Below are 20,912 nucleotides of genomic sequence, written 5' to 3' on the forward strand. Positions count from 1 at the left end.
ATTTTAAATCATTATTTGCCTCTCATATAGTATTTATATTTGTCCTTTTTTAGCATGAATTTTATGGATTGTGCTGAATACTCTCTCCGTCCTATTTTATGTGAGGTACTCTGACTCGACACAAAATTTAAGAAAGAAAGAAAGACTTTTAAAACTTGTGGTCTAAAATGAATGATAGAAATTTGTGTGGCTGTAAATAATTTAATTAAGGGTAAAATAGACATTTTATAGTTAAATTGTTGCTTAATATATAAATGTATCATTCTTTTTGGGACTAACTAAAAAGGAAAGTAAGTCACATAAATTGGGACAGAGGGAATAGTATATTTTATTTGTAGGATTAAATTGATGTAAAGATGAAGAAATTTAGAGTTAAAACAAATTAAAGATGGAAGGTTGAAAAGGAAAATAAAGCAGACAGCTTAATGAATTAACTATAATATAATAACATTATATTATTGGGTAAATTACAGAATCACATACTTTTAAGGTAAACTTACAATTTATCCCTTAAAAGTTTATAATTACAGAAATCTCTCAAATGGATACAATAATATAAGCACTGATACATTAATCTGATGCGCGAGATACATTAATCGTTCAGTAAGATACATTACATTTTATACATGATACACTAATCTGATACGCGAAAATGAGGGATTTTGGAGATTTATAAAACTTATAGGGGATAATGGTAATAAGTAAACTAAAATGTGAGATTTCTGTAATTTTTCCTATATTATATATGCAACAGAATATGAATTAGAGAAAAATAAGTATATGCCACGTGGCAGAAGAGGCGCAAATTGTAAGCTTAGGCAGTTACCAACTGGAATGCATTTGGGTTTTGATTTTCTAGTTTGTTTTGGACTCAGTTATTTTATTTAGGGTTTTCTACATCTATAAATATTTCATAAGAATAATTATTAAGGGAGGAGGATACAATGTAGAAAATAACTTTTGATTTAGGGTTTCAACTTTTCTTCTCTTTTATTTTTTTTTATATCTTTAATTTGAATGATTTGTTGTAATTGCTCTATGTCTATGTGGAGTTAAACTTCTTGTTCTTAGATTATATTTACTTACAAAATGATTGTGTAGTGTTTTTGATTCAGCATAATTGTTTATCATATTGGTTGTTCTTATATTCTTGTGATTACTATTTTGATGATTGACCACCATTAGAATAAATTTATTGTCTTCTTTTGAACTCGAGAGATGAATACAGAGATAAAACGTGGAATATAAAGAGCATGATCTTTTCTTGCATATCACTTGAATTGATTTGTATCTTGAATATGCATATACATGGGTGTCTTGCTTGGCTCAAATACGGAAAGACAACTTAATGCTTCATAGTTGGTTCAATTTATCTCCGCTCAACGATGTAGTTAGGATGTCAATTGTGGTAGACGGTTAGAGGTCGGGAGATCATGACTATATTATCAACCCCGTGAATCAGCAACTAGATAATCAAATAAGTTGATGAAATTGATGCTAAACATGCTTGTTAATTAAATCATTATCTTATATCGATTCATTCATTGATTATGTGAAAATTTTATATTTTCTTAGTTAGTTGTTTTTTTTTCGTTATTTATCTTTACTTTTAGTTTAGATAGTATATATTCATTTTTGAAATCCTTCCCTTAAATAAATAATCAGAATTAGTATAATTTAGTAAATAGTTAATTGACATGTCCTTTGGGTTCGATAATAAGGTTCTTTTAAGAGCCACTATATTACTAGCGCGATCGCGTACACTTGCGTGTACAATTGGGAGCAACAAGTTTTTGGTGCCGCTGCTGGGGACTTAGAAATTAATTATTTTTCAAGATTAAACTTTTTCTTTTTATTTATTTAAGTTTTTTATTAAAAAAAAAATTTAAAAATAAAAGACAAACAACTTTACCTTTCAACAAATTTCTGCTCTTTTTTAGATAGACAATTTCATATGTCAGTATTTTTTTGTATATGAAATGCGTAATTTTTTATTTGCAGTAATGAAGATGGGATACGCTGCTGGGACACACAAAGAGATGAAATCCTATAACACTCAAACATATCATGCTTTAAAGACACTACAAGTAACTTAAAGAATTATAACTCTTTCCATATATGAATCACCTAAATCAAATACATAATAAGATACTACAATTTCCCAACATCTATAATTTAATGCCCCATAGGATAAGACATAGATTGTTATATTTCTCAAAACATTACAAACACATATTTTGAGAGTTCGCACAAGATAGGACTGCTTTGTTTCTTATACTCTCATAGCAAATCAATCTGCCCACTCTCCACAAGTGACTTTATAGACTTGTAAGGTAGAGCATCCAAATCATTGGCTTCAATGTTCATTGGTTCTTTCCCACTGTCATAAAAAAAAATTAATGGAAGTCAAGAACAAAAAATAACCAGACATGATTCCTAAGAAAAATGACAACGAAGTAAAGAAGATTACATGTCATTAAGCTGAAAAGATTCAAAAAGTGTCTTGCTTTTGCAGAGAACATATTGATTTAGCTGCGGCCCAGGAACTAAAACACATACAAGAAGAGAAACTGTTGCTTCGGTACAAACGTAAACCCTGAAAGTCTATATTTTAAATGTCTAAAATGTGAAAAGAGAAACAAACAGATACCATGAGTGCAGGAGACTGCAATATGCCTTAAACTAACTCACAAACAAGTTGTAGGGTTGACAATTGATTAGAAATTAAATTTCTACACTGTGTTTGAAGACATTTTAAATCAATTAATTAGAAGCAAACCTTTATTATATTAAGATGCTTTTCGATTACAACATAACCATTAATCTCCGATTTCAGAAACTCTTTTTAGCTCTACAACGACATAAATAAAGCGAAACACACACAGAAATGGATAAACAAGCAGAAGCAGGAAGGGACTTGAACAAATTTCAACACAATCAACTTGCACAGAGTATATGGCAAGCTTACGTATGTCATCGGGCAAACATAGTGAAGATTGCTTCAAGTGGGACTTGACGCGATGAGTCAACCGATTGAGCAAGATGTTACTCCGTGTCATTTATGCACCTAATAGTCCAAGTAATTAACATAATAAACGTGGTCACCTTTGAACGCTTAGACTTTAGACAAACAATTTTACCTTTTAATAAATTTATGCTCTCGTTTAGATAGACAATTTCATAAGTCAGTATTTTTTTGTATGTTGATGTGAGGCCAAATATACATATTTTAAATTATTATTTTCCTTACATATAGTATATATATTTGTTCTTTTTAGCATGAATTTTATGAATTTTATGGATTTTTCTAAATAGTATATTTTATTTGTAGGATTAAATTGATGTAAAGACGAAGAAATTTGAAGCTAAAACAAATTAAAGATGAAAAGTTAAAGAAGAAAATCAAGCAGACAACTTAATGGATTAACTATAATATAATAATATTTTTTATATATGCAGCAGAATGTGAATTAGAGGAAAATAAGTATGTGCCATGTGGCAAAAGAGGCACAAATTGTAAGCTTAGGTGGTTACCAACTGGAATCCGTTTGGATTTTGATTTTCTAGTTTGTATTGGACTCAGTTATTTTATTTAGGGTTTTCTACATCTATAAATAGTCCATAAGAATAATTATTAAGGGAGTAGGATACAATGTAGAAAATACCTTTTGATTTATGGTTTCACCTTTTCTTCTCTTTTATTTATTTTACATCTTTTATTTGAATGATTCGTTAATTGCTCAATGTCTATGTAGAGTTAAACTTCTCGTTCTTGGATTATATTTACTTACACAATGATTGTGTAGTGATTTTAATTAAGCATAATTGTTTATCATATTGGTTGTTCTTATATTCTTGTGATTACTATTTTGATGATTGGCCACCATTAAAATAAATTTATTGTGTCTAGGATAGGGATATACCTAGTTGCCTTGCTTGGCTCAAATATGGGAAGACAACGTAATGCTCCATAGTTGGTTTAGTTTATCCCGCTAAACGATGTAGTTAGGCTGTCAATTATGGTAGATGGTTAGAGGTCGGGAGATCATGACTATATTATCAACCCCGTTAATTAGCAACTAAATAATCAAATAAGTTGATGAAATTGATGTTAAACATGATTGTTAGTTAAATCATAATCCTAGATCGATTTATTCATTGATTATGTGAAAAATCTATATTTTCTTAGTTAATTGTTTTTTTTTGTTATTTATCTTTAGTTTTAGTTTAGATAGTATATATTCATCTAAGACTGGGCACCAAACCGGAATGAACCGATACCGGACCAGAACGGGATGGGTTGACCGGTAACGGGATGAACCGGATCGAAATTATCGGGACAGATACTCGGTTCCATCCCGTCCCACTATATACCGGGATGGAACCGGAACGGACCGGAATGGAACGGGATGGGATAAATGGGACGACACATCTAGATATTTCAAAAAATGATAAAAAAAAAATTAAGCTATTTTAATTTTTTGAAATACGAAAATATGAATGTTTTTTTATTTTTCTAAGTTAAAATTAATAGTTTTCAAATTTATAATGTAATTTTACTTGAGTTTATTTTAAAGATATTTTTTAAAAAATTTTACTTGTTAAGTTTGCAAGTTAAGTTTAATAAAAAAAAATTTAAAAAAAATATTTTTGAGCTTAAGTTTTCAAGAATTGAATCTTTTGAAGTTTATTAACTTTGCAAGTTAAGTTTAATAAATTTTTTTTAAAAAAAAAAAATATTTTTGAGCTTAAGTTTTCAAGATTTGAATCTTTTGAAGTTTATAAGTTATTACTTATTAATATGTTATAACTTATAAGTTATATTTACAACTTGTAATTTAAATAACTTAAGTTTGTAATTTTAAAAAATTAAATAAAAATAAGGATAAAACAATGACACAAAGTCACAAATTAAAAAATATCAATCCAATTTATTTAAATTTGTATTACAAATTACAATTTACAACTATTAGTAGAGTGCATAGTTTACGCAGCTACCTTCTTCTGTTTCAACTAAGCCTCGAATGTAATACTAATAGTTGTATAGTCCCGTAAATTTCTTCTCTAACTCAGTTATAGATTGACCGTAATTAACTACTGGTCTTGGTAAAGCTCGTTGACGATCTTGAAGTTCCATGCCATCGTCACTACCACATCCAATGGTTGAATCTATGAAAAGTTCAAATTGACTATCTAACTTTGGAAGTCCTTGATTTCTCCACTCAACATTTATCCAATCTCTAAACAACATCCATATCTCCAAACTGTCTTCTGCTAACGAATATCTGTGGTCTCCAATTTGAAATCTTGTCGCGCTGAAAGCTGCCTCCAAAGCTACTGATGATCCTTGAATTGCAAGCACGTCCTTCACCATCCTACTAAGTTTTGGAAAATGAGTTCCACGAGTCCTCCATCAGTTCAATAGTTATGGTATACCTTTATCGTTTGTAATATTATCTGAACCCTGTTCAAGAATTTAACAAATTCACATTTATTAGAAGAGTCAAGACCAAGTTTATGTTTCACTCTACCATGGGCACCTACCTGAGGCATAGACATTTGAGGATTTTCAACATTATCTAAAGAACAATATTTATCATACATTTCTTTAGCAAGTAATTTTATACTATTTTGACATGTTACCAAATTAGGTTTTTCTTCTGGTTAATATCTAAATTTTGATAAATGCATTAAACTAAACCTTTTGCACCATATTCTTCATATTCGGGGTTGAAAAGAATTGCAGTTAAATAAATTTGAGGAATAGGAAAAAAATATTTTTTAAATTTTGTAATCAAAACTTCAATAGCACTAGTAAATAATTCATTTGTTTTATATTCAGAAAAGAGATATGAAATCTCACATATATGTATTAAAATTTCAGAAATAGTAGGATAATACATTCTAGAAATTTTTTTAGTAGCATCATAAAATGATTTCAAAAATACTCTAAGTTCATTTACTTCATCTCAATTACTATCATTAAGTTTAAATTCAGGATAAGCATTATGACTATTAAATTGCATAGTAATAGGCTCTTTATATGTATAAGCAACTTCAAGCATTTCATAAAAGGAATTCCATCTAGTTTTTACATGCTTCGGAACTTTTCTAAACGGAAGTTTACATGCATTACAAAGCACTTTAAATTGATTAATTCTACTACTACTATGCATATGAAAAATATAAAAACAAGCATTATCAACTTTATCACAACTATTTTCAAATAATTTCACACCGTCACTAACAACCAAATTTAATATATGTGCAACACATCTAACATGAAAGACATATTTACTAATAGGACAAAGTCCAGGTTCTAGCATATTAATAGCATTTAAATTAGCAGAAGCATTATCTAAAGTAATACTAATGACTTTATCACAAAGACCAAAAAAATCTAAAATTTCCAACACAGTAGTAGCAATATACATTCCAATTTTTTTCTTTTGACAAATTTTATAACCAATAATTCTTTTTTGTAAATTCCAATTATAATCAGTCCAATGCGCAGTAACAGTTAAATAATCAAAACCATTAGGACTACGACCCATATTAGTGGTAATAGAAACTCTACAATCCATTGTTTCAAAATAGGCACGCAAATATTGACAATGTTTTTCTTGAAATTCAAAAATATCTCTTTTTATCATGCTTCTTGATAAACCTTTAAAACTAGGATTATTTGTATCACGAATATATGCAATAAAACCCGGATGTTCTCCAAAACTAAAAGGTAAACCACAAACAACAATCATTTTAGCAAAATTTTCACGATACTTATTATAGGTTCGATGTGTAAGAGGACCACTTGGATTCGAAATTTTTAATTCACCTTGAACCATATTTGACCATCTAGTTGATGTTTCAATGTTAGAATCTTCATAAACATCAAAAGAATATACATATATATGCAAATCACTCTTTACTATGCTTATTAATCAAATATTTTTTTAATCCCCCCGTTGAACCTCCACTCCCACCAGATGTATATTTAAAATGTTGTTTACAAATATTACATATACTAAAAGTTTTTTATTCATTCAAATAACAAAATTTCCACACATTTAATTTTAAAGTAAATTTTATCTTGGTCTTACCTCTAGTTGGAACAATAGGGGGACGACTAGTTCCAACCGAAGGATTGTTCTCCTGAGGTGGAACTTCAGTACTATTGAGGTCGGGACTAGTCGATGGATCATCTAAATCTTCTTCATCAATTTCTATTTCTTCATTTTCTTGATAATTACCATAATGTCTTTCATAAACCTCTTCGGAATTTATAAGAGTATCCGAATTAATTTCTATAGGACCGGGACGAGAAAAATTAGTTTCATTCACATGAGTAAATTCATCAATATTCATTCTAACGAGGAAAATTAGATTTAGAAAAACTAGAACTGTTCTTTTTTTTTACATGGATGATGTACATTACCAAGGAAATACATGATGACAATTAGATTTAACATACGACATGTAAGACGCTGTAGAAATAGGAATCTTTGAATTTGCGATTCAAAATATCAAAGAAACTTTCAAGCACCTGCAATAAAGAATTATTAACTGTATTAAATATGAATTTAATAAACATTATTCCATCTCTTAAGCAAACAAATTAGCTATCTAAATAGTACATCTCTAAAGCAAGCAAATTAACTATCTAAAGAGGACACAATTACCTTAGTGCTGAGCCACGTGTTTGTATCAGAATATTTTTGCAGCTTAAACAAAAGTTCCTTCTTTATATCAGCTTCCACATTTCTATCAGAATACATTTTCTTAACACTCTACCATTTGTGCAACAGAAGAGACAAAATGTCATTATTATGTTAATGAAAACAACTTAAGCTCAACCTATTGTAATTTATCACCTCTTGCGGATCAGTTAAATGGCATGATCCCGGAACACATATCAATTTTTTCACCCTAGAAAAAGAAGTTAATAAGAGAGAATAAGATATGCGAACATGATCCCAGAAGACATTTCAAGAATTTCAAACTAAAATATGGCATTTTTGCAATTACCTATCCAATTCCTTTAATATCTTCCAAGCAGCAGTGGCATTCTTTTTATTCTTATCTGATTGGATCATCTTGACAAAACAGATTTCTGGAGAGAACTGATCGATAATACTTGAATGATCAACCATTTTCTTCTTCGCCAACATAACTGGTTGACCATCACCCACGTTATCAATTTTTATTGATTCTTATACAATGACACGTAAATCACTCACTGTGTCACTCAACTTGTTCACTTTGGCATCCAAAACATCCAATCTTTTATCTATTGCGTTCATCCCACTAGACATCTCTTTACATAATTCAATAATGTCTGAAAGTTTGTCACTCAAATTTGCATATTCACCAACTCCCTCTGGTGGTTGTCTACTACTAACAGTTTCATGTATGTTATGATCCGTAGCAACCACAGGCCTTTCATCAATTTCTTTTTTCTCTGGTGGTTGTCTACTACTAACAGTTTCATGCATGTTATGATCCGTAGCAACCATAGGCCTTCCATCAATTTTTTCGATCAACTCATCCATTTTCAAATCCACCTTATCTTCCAAATCCTTCCAATTAATCAAATACGATTTTTCTGACTCCACAGTAGTAGGAATCAGAGTAGGATGCATTACAACCTATACGAAAATAAATTGTTCAACAAAACCACAATACTAAAAACTTCTAAAATGAAAGATTGATCAAGGGCAAAGGCAACATGGATTAAACTTGGAGATGACAATACTAGATATTTTTATTCTGTCATATCACCTAATCTCTTGTTGTAATGTTTTGTATAAGACTATTTCTAAGATGATACGTGTTAGACTGAAGGAGGCTGTTAATTTCATTGTAGCAAAGAACCAAGCTGCATTTGTACAAGGAAGGTCTCTTGTCCATAATGTGTTTATTTGGCATGACCTGTTAAGACATTATAATAGGAAGACATCTCTAAGATGTTTGATGAAGATTGATTTGAGAAAGGCGTATGACATGCTGGATTGGGGTTTCTTACAGGAAGTACTTGTAGGTTATGGTTTTCTTGCTGATTTTATCAATATTGTAATGACTTGTGTAACTTCCCCTTATTTCACTGTAAAGGTGAATGGGGAGGGCCATGGTACTTGCAGTCTGTTAATAGAATCATGGAAGATATTCAACACTTTAGTTCACTTAAGGATATCATGAGAGGTTGGTATACGCAAGAGAGATACATCTTAAATCCGACAAGAAAGTATTCCATCTCGCAGAGCTATATGGCTATCCTAGGGAGAAAAGAAAAGATTGATGTTGCTGGGTTAATATGGAAAAGAATCATGGAAAATATGGAGCCCCCATGCAATGGGCTTGGTGGCAATGATCTACCATACTTGGAGGGCATGGAATTGGAAGTTGTTCAAAGGAAAATATGTACATACAGAGAGGGTCATCAAGCAAATCAAAGAAGAGTTGATAGGGAGACTGACGATAACTAGTTTAAACAAGAAAATTCATAGAAATGAAATGCACCAAAAAAAACTTAAGTATTCACCTTGTTTTTTTCCAATACTAATGCCACTTTCTCATAATCTGGAATTAACGATTTTTTAGCAAACCATTGGAGCAATCTAGGAAGTGGCAAGGGAGATTGTGTTGAGGGTTCTCCAAAAGTCTCTCCTAGTATAGGAATTGCTTCAAAAGCCCATACCTGTATTGAAAACAAAAATAGTATTAAATAATATTAGCATACATTTAAGTTCGATACATAATGTCATGAAATTTAATATCTCACCATAAAAGCCCAAGAGAACCCTTGCAAGTTGATGCTTGGCTTCAATTTTTTGGACTTAGTGTCCATACTTGAGCAAGCACTGTGCAGAGACTTGATTGTAATCTCAAATGAAATCCTACCCCAAGGATATTCATTGAATTGAGCCAAGTTTGTCAACATATTAATATAATTTGAATCAACAATTCTCTTACGGTCACCAGCACACAAGAAATAACTAGCAAACCAAACCAAGGCAATCTTAAACTTCATTTCTGGATCAAATCTTTTAGATTCAAATAAACCCTATAATTCTAAGCCCTGTACATTACCTTTCTTGCTCAACAATCTTGAAAACTTCTTTGCCTTCTTTTTATCATATAAACCCTCACTAGATGGAATTTCTCCACAGTTCAATCCCGTAATCAGATCAAACTCCTTCATGCCAAATCGAATTGGCTTACCCCTAATCAGGAACCAAATCTCTTTTTTTTTCCGCAAGAAATTCTCCGCAGTAGAATATAGTGAAGGATCTGGCTCAAACTTTTTTTCTTCCAATTCTGGTCATTTACTTCTAGAAAGGAGGCAAAACAAGTTTGCATAAATAGTTCGCGCACTTCTTTATTTGTTTTAATGGTTTCAACAATTTTCCAATTTGCTGAAATGTTATATGTTGCATTAAAGTAATCAATGAGGTTGAATGTTGTTGTTAAAGGGAACAGGGAGAGGTCTACCAAGGTAGAATCAATATGTTCCTACAAATTAAACAAATACAGGCGATTATTACTCCAATCATTACTCCAAAATTTAAAAGTTGAAAAAATCTAAAACATGAAGGTGCACCTGATTATACCCGAGCTCATGTGCAATATATTCATTATCTACTTGCGCTATGTGCAAAATTGTTTAATTGAAGACTACAATCAACATCAACACTCATAAGACTACAAATGGAAAACAAATGAAGACCTGTAGCTTTCCTGTAGTATCTGCGGAGCTGGAGGACCCCGGGTTAATACTATACTGGTGAGTGGTATTGTAAAGAATAGGAGCCTCACCATGTTAATTGATTCAGGAAGCACTCACAGTTTCATTGATCAATATGCAGTCATCGGAGCAGGTTATAAAGCTAGTTATTGTGCGTCAGTAAGAGTCACAGTAGCTGATGGTAACTATATCATGTGCACATCTCATTGTCAAGGGTTTAAGTGGAAAATGCAAGGGAGGTCCTTCCAAGAGGATCTGCTTATTATTCCTCTAGGTGGATGTGACCTTATTTTGGGGAATGTCTGGATGAAAAAGTACAATCCAACCAAGTTTGATCACGAGATTAGTAAGTTGCTGGTTTTCCTGATTAGTATTCCCCTGTCCTTTGTGTTATCAAAAGCTATAGGCTGATTGCTTTTATCAATGACAACCCCCTGCAACTGATCATTACCCCTTTTCTGAGAACTGCCCTGTGTTTATTGATGTTTCTGCCTGGCTGTATCCTGTATTGAGGTAGCAGTGGCTCTAAAGTCCAATCCATGGTCAGTGTGTACCCCCTCATGCAGAACATGAGTGAAATGCCCCCCTTTGGTTACCCCTTCCTGCAGATTAGTAGGTTTCTCCTAACAACCCTCATCCATCCCTCCTTCAACTTTCACAGAAAGAGGCAACAATCTATTAACAATGGGGGTTTGGGGAATTGGGAGCATTGAGTCAATACCTGTCATCTTGGAATATTGGTATTGTGGTTACTTGTGTGATCCTGAAAATCATGTATTACCTTACAAAAATTCTTTTGAGTACTTTCCATCTGTTTTGGTTCAGTCTATGTATACTAACTACTGAGTAATTAACCACCTAAGCTAACCATTTCACCAACTAATAGAGTCAATCAACTAACGACCTAACTAACGACATAATTTATCAATCAATTAACCAATAGAGTCAATCAACACAACCATCTCAATATCAAATATGAATAGCCAGCACCATATCCCTTACCAACTAATAAGGAACAACACATCCTATCATAACATGGAACCCATCCTATCAAAACATGGAAATGCGTACTTTCCATCTGTTTTGGTTCATTCTCTGTATACTTCCAGATATCAGAAAGTATCGGGACCACTCTAACAATATTGCAATTCTAGATGAATCATACTATTACTAGTGCAACTACTGATTAATTAACCACCTAAGCTAACCATTTCACCAACTAATAGAGTCAATCAACTAACAAACTAACTAAGACATAATTTATCAATCAATTAACCAATAGAGTCAATCAACTAATGATGGAAGATGCTTTGATGGAATATCAACTAGAGAAGCTCCTGCAGAGTCACTAGAGAAGCTAATGGATGTTACTAGAGAGGAGCTTACTGACACTATGGCTGCAGTTCGACTCTCTGATATGGAGATCAATGACATAACTATGGAGCTCAGTGACATTGGACTGACATTATGGCTTCAATTCGACTCTTTGGTATGGAGAGCAGTGACCTAACTATGGAGCTCAGTGACATTGGGTTAGTACAAAACATATGAACTTATTCGGTCCTATGCCATCAATTTATGGAATTATTCTTGGACACAATGTTAATGTTGTAGTCGTGATCTTCCCAGCCAAGGATTAACATAAGGTGTTAGAAGCTCAACTCGGGTTGTCCGTTTAGAAGAGGAAGGGTGTTAGCAATTGGCACACAAATTTTAGTAACCACACTTTACACAAATTTCAGTAACCACACAAAAGAACACTAGCAAAAAGGAAAATAGATGCCAGAAATCCCTGAAGACAAAATAAGCTACTAACCAGTAGTCGTGATCTTCCCAGCCAAGGATTAACACAAGGTGTTAGAAGCTCAACTCGAGCTGTCCGTTTAGCAGAGGAAAAGTGTTAGCAATTGGCACACAAATTTCAGTAACCACACTTTACACAAATTTCAGTAACCACACAAAAGAACACTAGCAAAAAGGAAAATAGATGCCAGAAATCCCTGAAGACAAAATAAGCTACTAACCAATGCTCCAAGTCCAACATAAAAACACTCACTACCACAATCAACAACAGAACACAAAGACCTAACCTAAATGCAATAAAGAAAGCTATGATGCAATGGGCTAGGGGGAAATGATCTACCATACATGGAGGGCACGGAATTGGAAGATTGCACAAAAAAAAACCACAAAAAAGAGGACAAACCAAAAGAAGGTCCGGCGATCGCAAGGTAGGGCAAGGTCCGGCGATCAAAAGGTAGGGTAAGTGTGGAAATATGGGGGGTGCACGGTGGCAGGTTGGCGGCAGGGAGGTGAACGGCGGCAGAGAATTTTGAATATATCCGATGGAGGAACGAACTGTCTATATATTTAATATTTTAAATTTGGGGTGTTTTTTAATATATTCGATGGATAGAGGAACAATCAATATATTTAATATTTTGAATTTTGGGTTTTGGGTTTTGGGTTTTTTTTTTATAAAGATTACTTAAATTTTTAAAATTTACACTTTATATTGACTATATCTGATGGATAGATGAACAACCGATATATTCAAAATTTTGAATTTTGGATTTTTATTATTTTATAAAAGATTACATAAATTTTTAATAATTACATTTTATACCCATTGACCATGAATTTTCGGGATATGTGTACGGGGTCTCAATTCCAAACCCGTCGGCTAGGAGTGTACAAAATCAAACCAAAAATCGAATCAAACCGCAAACTGCAAGTTGAGTCAAACCTAAAAAAAATGGTTTGGTTTGACTTGGTTTCGTATTAAGAAAAACCAGACTATACATGGATTGGTTTGGTTTTAACTAAAAAAAGTCAACCCGATACCAAACCAACCTCACATTATATATAGAATTTTTAAAATTTATTTTATACATAAAAGTATTTACTTTGATGTAATTTCTAAATATTTATCCGATGGATGGACAAAATGTTCATATTTTTAATATTTTGAATTTGGAGTTTTTTTTAATATATTCGATGGATAGATGAACAATCCATAAAATTTTGAATTTTGGGTTTAATTATTTTATAAAAGATTACTTAAATTTTTAAAAATTACTCCATCTATTTCATATTAATTTTCTTTCTAAGTGATAGAAAATCATACAAGAATATATAAATTAATTTTTTTATAAAAAATAATTGAATTGGAAGATTGATATAAGCGTAAATTCTATTGGAAATATTTGAATAAAATTTATACAAAACATTTCAAAATCACTTAAAGGGTGTGAAACACCTTTAATATTAAATTAATATGAAATGAAGGGAGTACATTTTATACCCATTTAACTTAATTTTCTAATAATGGGAAGATTTGAATTGGGTGAAATATAATTCGGCTCATGAAATTTTGGGATATGTACACTGGGTCTCATTCCGGACCCGTCGGCCAAGGTGTATAACAAATCAAACCGACAATCGAATCAAATTGCAAACCGAGTTGAACAAAAAAAATCGACTAATAAATGACTTGGTTTGTATTGAAAATACATAATCTAATTATATTTGAATTTTTTTAAAAAAAAGATTATTTAAATTTTAAAAATTATATTTTATACCCATTTAGCTTAATTTTCTATTTAGTAGAAAATTTGAATTGTGTAAAATATAATTCAACTAATAATTTTTTTGAAATATGTGCATTGAAATGTGTAAAGCCGAATAATCTTAAACATAAAAAGAAAAACAACAATCTAATTAAAAACATGAAAAAGAAAATAATAATAATCTAATAAACATTTAATAGATACACTTAGGGCTCTCAACTCCATATTCCACACTCTTGCCATCACCGGAGCTCCATCGCCCTTGCTTGTAAACATATTTTTTACTCCGTGTACAATACTTTTTTTACCTCCACTTTTTTTAGAAGACTCCATGATATAAAATTATAAATTATGAAATACGAAATTTAACAAGAACAAATAAAATATAACAAGAACAACTTACAAATAATAAATACAAAAAATAAATATAAGATTAGAGAGTGGAACGAAGTTACCAAACGTTTGTGTAAAGAACAAATGATTATAACTGAAAATTGAAAAATTGATGTCGAAACTTGAAGTTTGAAGAAGATTCCTACTCCAAAATTCACCAAATAATAATTGAAATCTTCACAATTACAAAAATAATATGATTGAAATTTGAAACTTGAATATTGAAAGTATGAAACTTTGAGAAAGATTGAGATAAGAGAAATTGATGATTCTTAATTGTTAAATATTGTAAATACGTAAATTGTAATAAAAAATATAAAGAGGGGGAGTATATATAGTTTTTAGAATTTGTGATTATGTGTTGAAATTGAAAAATAGTCGTTGGAAATATATTTGTTGGGAGAATGGGGTGCTGGGTAGTCAGCTTTGCCATTGGCTAGTGGGGAGTGGGGACTGGGGATGGGACAGGTCGGCAGGGGCAGGGGCAAGCGCGCTGCAGGAAGCTGCCCTTGGGAAGACTTTTTTTTATATATAAAAATTATAATATAAAATATAAATTAATTAATAAAAAATAATTAATCAGAACAGAAATAAATGGGATAAATCGATACCAGTACACCGATATCAAATCGTGATATAGTTCCGTCCCGTGTACCAGTTCACGGTGTCCCATTCCGTCACGAGGACAATCGAATCGAAACAAATCGGAATGATACCGAAACGGTACCGGACCGGTATCGGTACAACCCGTTCCGGTGCCCAACCTTATATTCATCTTTGAAATCTTTTCTTTAGATAAATAATCAGAATTAGTGTAATTTAAGTAAATAGTTAATTAACAAGTTCTTTGGGTTCAATAATCCGGTTTTATTAAGATCCACTATATTACTTGCGTGACTGCGTACACGTGCGTGTGCAATTTGGAGCAACAGGTTTTTGGCGACGTTGTTGGGGACTTAGAAATTAATTGTTTTTCTAGATTAAACTTTTTCTTCTTTTTTTTTATTTAAGTTTTTATAAAAAATTTAAAAAAAACTATAAGACAAACAACTTTACCTGTCAACAAATTTCTGCTCTTATTTAGATAGACAATTTCCTAAGTCAGTATTTTTTTGTATCTGAAATTCATAATTTTCGATCTGCAATAATGAAGATGGGATAAGTTGTTGGGACACACAAAATGATAAAATCTTGTGACACTCAGACATATCATGCTTTAAAGACACTACCAGTAACTTAAAAAACTATAGCTCTTTCCATATATGAATCACCTAAATCAAAGACATAATAAGATATTATAATTTCCCAACGTCTATAATTTAATGCACCATAGGATAAGACATATATAGATTGTTATATTTCTCAAAACAATACAAACACATATTTTGAGAGTCCGCACAACATAGGATTGCTCTGTATCCTATACTCTCATACCAGATCAATCTGTCCACTCTCCACAAGTGGCTTTATAAACTTGTAAAATAAAGTATCCAGATCATTGGCTTCAATGTTCACTTGTTCTTCCCCACTGTCATAAAAGAAAATTAATGGAAGTCAAGAATAGAAAATAACAAGGCAGGATTCGTATGAAAAATGACGATGAAGTAAAGAAGATTACATGACATTAAGCTGAAAAGATTCAAAAAAACGTCTTGCTTCTACAGCTAACATATTGATCTAGCTGCGGCTCAGGAACTAAAACGCATACAAGAAGAGAAACTGTTGTTTCGGTACAAACGTAAACCCTGAAAGTCTTTATATTTGAAATGAGTGCAAGAGACGCATACATGAGTGCAAGAGACTGCAATATGCCTTAAACCAACTCACAAACAGGTTGTAGGGTTGGTATTGATTAGAATTTATATTGTTATACTGTGTTGGAAGACAATTTAAATCACTTAATTGTCAGGAAACCTTTATTATTTTAAGATGCTTTTTTATTACAACATAACAATTAATCTCGGATTCCAGAAACTCTTTTTAGCTCTAGACATAGATAAAGCGAAACACACACATAAATGGATAAACAATCAGACATAGGAAGGGACTTGAACAAATTTCAACACAATCAACTTGTACAGAGTATGACAAGCTTACCCATGTCATCTGCCAAACTTAGTAAAGATTGCTTCAAGTGAGACTTGACGCCATGAGTCAACTAGGAGAGAACAGATTGAACCAAATGTTCCTTCGTATCATCAATACACCTAATCATCATGAGTTATATAACATTATAAACTTGGTACCATTGAACACTTGGAATTAAGAGAAATAACTTTACCTTTCAGCAAATTTTTGCTCCTCTTTAGATAGACAATTCTATAAATCAGTATTTTTTTGTATGTGAAATGCATGATTTTTGATTTGCAGTCAAACATTAATTATGAAATGAATGAAGATGGAATAAGCTGCAGGGACATAGTAAGAGATGACAACCGATGACACTCAAATAGTTCTTTAAAGAAACTACTGATAGCTTAATAAACTATAGCTCTTTCCATATATGAATTTCACCTAGATCAAATACATAGTAAGATAATATAATTCAAGGCTACGTTTTGGAGACGGGTTCTTAAGTATGATCTTAATAGAAACAGAGTTCTAACGAGGTCTTTCTTGTTAAGAGATAAAATGAGTGAATCAGCACCATTTTTTGAAAATTCATCTACTATTTCTTTCTGAAGAGCAAAGACTAAATAACATTAGCATGCAATACATTGTAAGCCATGAAACTGCAGAAATGAATAGCGAGTAGCATAAGTCGAGGAACAAAAGAAAATATTAGATTCATGTAAATGAACAATATATACCACAACATAAAATGGAACTTTTGGCATCGTAAAATGAAATGTAGATTTGAAGTGTCAAAGGAGTTTTACATTGCACTTCGTTAAATATGACAATTAATAAATGTTGTACACCAACAATGAAGTTATGGATTATAATCCATTACGTAGCAGTAACAACACACGTTATATTAATCATTGTTTGGATGAGAGCACAACAACTTTTCCATTCAGATAGCACACAATTTTAGCTTTCAACTAATAACCTCATTTGTGATTTATCGAACACAGTTCTGTCATTTAACATAGAATCTCATGGAAGTCATACTCCTATAAGAATATTCACAGCAAACACTCCACCTAATAGAAGAAAAAGTGCACACAGATGCTAGAATTAAATTCTGTTAGACAATAATTGAATAAATTGTTCAGTGAATTTTTTTCTGCCAGAAATAAGTTTGTCTATCTAAAAAGTTTAATCTCATACTTTTAAACAAAACTTGAAGCTTCAGTTGCATCTTACTAAAATCTTGGACAACACAATTTTTTTCGTTTTTCTGTCGTATCGTCCATTTATAAATGCACTTCTAAATGATGACATCAACTAATAATTCTCAACCTACTGATCCATATATCCACCACATAATGTCAAACAAAGTATAAGTCTTAACACAAAACAAATATTAAAATAAAAAGGAATGCATAGTACATATCACATTTCACAAATTTTGCCACTCAAACTGAATTTGGAAAGCAACTTCTCCTCTACTGTGCCTAGTTTATTGGGTATACGAAGCATTTCCTTGGTGGAATTATCGTTTTGGCTGATAACCGAAAGGTATGGTGGTTCCTCGACGACAACGTCGATTGTCGGTGACAGAGATACTGGTGATGTGGACGGCGATGATGTATTATCTTCCTCGCTAGAAACAACCTCAACTTCATCTTCTCTTTCTTCCGACCTAAGATCATCATCAACATCATCATGAGGATAATTATCATCTTCACCAATTTTATCCTCATTGTAGCTGAAAATGCCTCGGTGGACTTGATTCATTAATATTTTCAATAGTCTATACATAAGAACTATCAATTTTTTAGTTAATCTCATCAATAGTATAGTTAAAAAGAGCAATAATATCGATACGTTAGATACAATCAGTAAGACGAAATGAATTAGTAGTACAAATCCAAACAATACCATGAATTCACTAAAGGGAAGAGAAGAAGGTTCATAGATGAGATTTGAAAAAAGGTAAGAATGTGAAACAAAAACAATTGGAAGAAGAAAAGTTCAAAATTTTTGAAAGTGGAAAAAATTGCCGCCCAAATCAGTTTGGAAAATAGATTAGTGGAAAGACTCACTGTTAGATAGATTTTTCATGAAGATTTGAATGTTCATCGTTAGATAGATTTTTGATGAAGAACGATTAGTTAGATGAATTTTTTTATGAAGAGCGATTACTGGAAGGGGGCAGAATCACCGTTAGATAGATTTTTGATGAAGAGTTGAATGCCCATTTGATGAAGATTTGAATGCTCACCGTTAGATAGATTTTTTTATGAAGAGCGATTAGTTAGATAGATTTTTGATGAAGAGCAATTAGTGGAAGGGGGCAGAATCAACGTTAGATCGATAGATTTTTTATGAAGAGACCATTAGTGGAAGGGGGCAGAATCACCGTTAGATAAATTTTTGATGAAGAGTTGAATGCCCGTTAGATAGATTTTGATGAAGAACGATTAGTTAGATATATTTTTGATGAAGAACGATTAGTGGAAGGGAGAAAAATCACCGTTAGATAGATTTTTGATGAAGAGACGATTAGTGGAAGGGGGCAGAATCACCGAGACCATTAGATTGATTTTTGATGAAGGGTTGAATGCCCGTTAGATAGATTTTTTATGGCAGAAAAAAAGAAGCATAACAACAGTATTCGAACCTGCGCAGGCAACACCCAACACATTTCGAGTCTGTTTCCTTCACCACTCGGACATATTGACTACTTGTTTCTCTTTTTAAAATTAATTTTACTTGATACATAAAAGAGTTTTGCAATTTTTGGGAAATATTGTAAGATGTTTCTCTCATATTACAATTTTTTCCTATATTTGTATGAAACATATGTGCATAAATTGCTCCATAAATTATGGTAATATGGTAAAGAGTAATCACATACCATATAAGTATACAATTCAAGGGGTGTATAAGAAAAAAAGTTTAAAAAATGATTAAAAAATACGTAAGCACCAATGATGATAGTTTCAAAAAATAATATTTTAAAAACATAACATATTAATATTATAATATTTAAAAAGTGTGGTAGAATTTTGGAAAAGCTAAAAAAATAAATTGATTTACTTTCAAATATATAAGTATACAATTCAATCTAAAAGCATTTCGCTTGCAAAAATGTTATTATTCATAAACGAAGCAAAAATTATGTCATGAAAAAATTAATTGAATTCATTTCCTTTTCTTTTTATATTTAGACACTTCAAAAATTATTATTTTTACTTGAATAATTAAATCAAATTTTGCTTCACTTTTTACTAATCATATATTGTTTTTTTGACTTATCATACGTTCTAAAAATTACTTTCTATTTTGACCAATTCCTCTTCATTGCATTTCCTTTTTCTTTTCTTTTTTTGAATTTTCTACAATGTCATGTTTTAAATCAAGATGTCATGTTTTAACCAAGAAAGAAACATGACAAAAAAAACATATTTCCTTGGAAATAAATGATGAATTAGGGTCCACAAAGGAATAACAATTACTCTCTTGGTAAAAAAAGTTAAAAGAGACACAAACATCTTTTTGAATTTTTCAAATAGTAAATTTTAAGAGTTTACATCCAACATAGTACACTTTTAGTAACGATCTTTGAAAAATTCTAACAATAACAAAAAATTAAAAATTTAAAAATTGCAAATTTGCATATTAATAAACAAGTTTAAAAAAAGAAATCAATTGTGTTTTAAAAGTTATAAATTAATTAGCTTTACATTCTCATATTCTATCATTGTAGTTATTAAAAGTTGGTCCATAAACCTATAGAAGAATATGCACATACTTTTTGAAGTAGCATGGCCGTATCATGACTCCTTTCCTGCTTCTATTTTTAAAAATATTCTGACCTACAAACACAATAAATTAACCTTACCAACAAAAAAGAGTGAAATAAATTTACCTAAACAAATAAAAACTTTGAAGAACAAATTCTCCTAGAATTACAGAGAGGAGCAAAGAGAAAAATGAAATGATTTTTAAAAAATAAAAAAATAATCATGATTGTTATCTTCACGAATACAAACTAATAATATTAAATGTATGACTTCAGCATAGAAAGAATTGTAATAATATCAAACATATCAAATTATTTTAACTTGTAAAATTGAATTATGCAAGGATATCTAACA

General features: G+C 31.3%; 1 pseudogene; it reads right to left on the reverse strand.

The window, feature by feature from the left end:
- Nucleotides 1–2,280: 2,280 nt before the first annotated feature.
- On the reverse strand, nt 2,281–18,546 carry LOC125845624 (uncharacterized; annotated as a pseudogene).
- Nucleotides 18,547–20,912: the final 2,366 nt, after the last annotated feature.

This window comes from Solanum stenotomum, chromosome 11 (genome assembly GCF_019186545.1).
Source record: "Solanum stenotomum isolate F172 chromosome 11, ASM1918654v1, whole genome shotgun sequence".
In the NCBI taxonomy this organism is placed as follows: domain Eukaryota; kingdom Viridiplantae; phylum Streptophyta; class Magnoliopsida; order Solanales; family Solanaceae; genus Solanum; species Solanum stenotomum.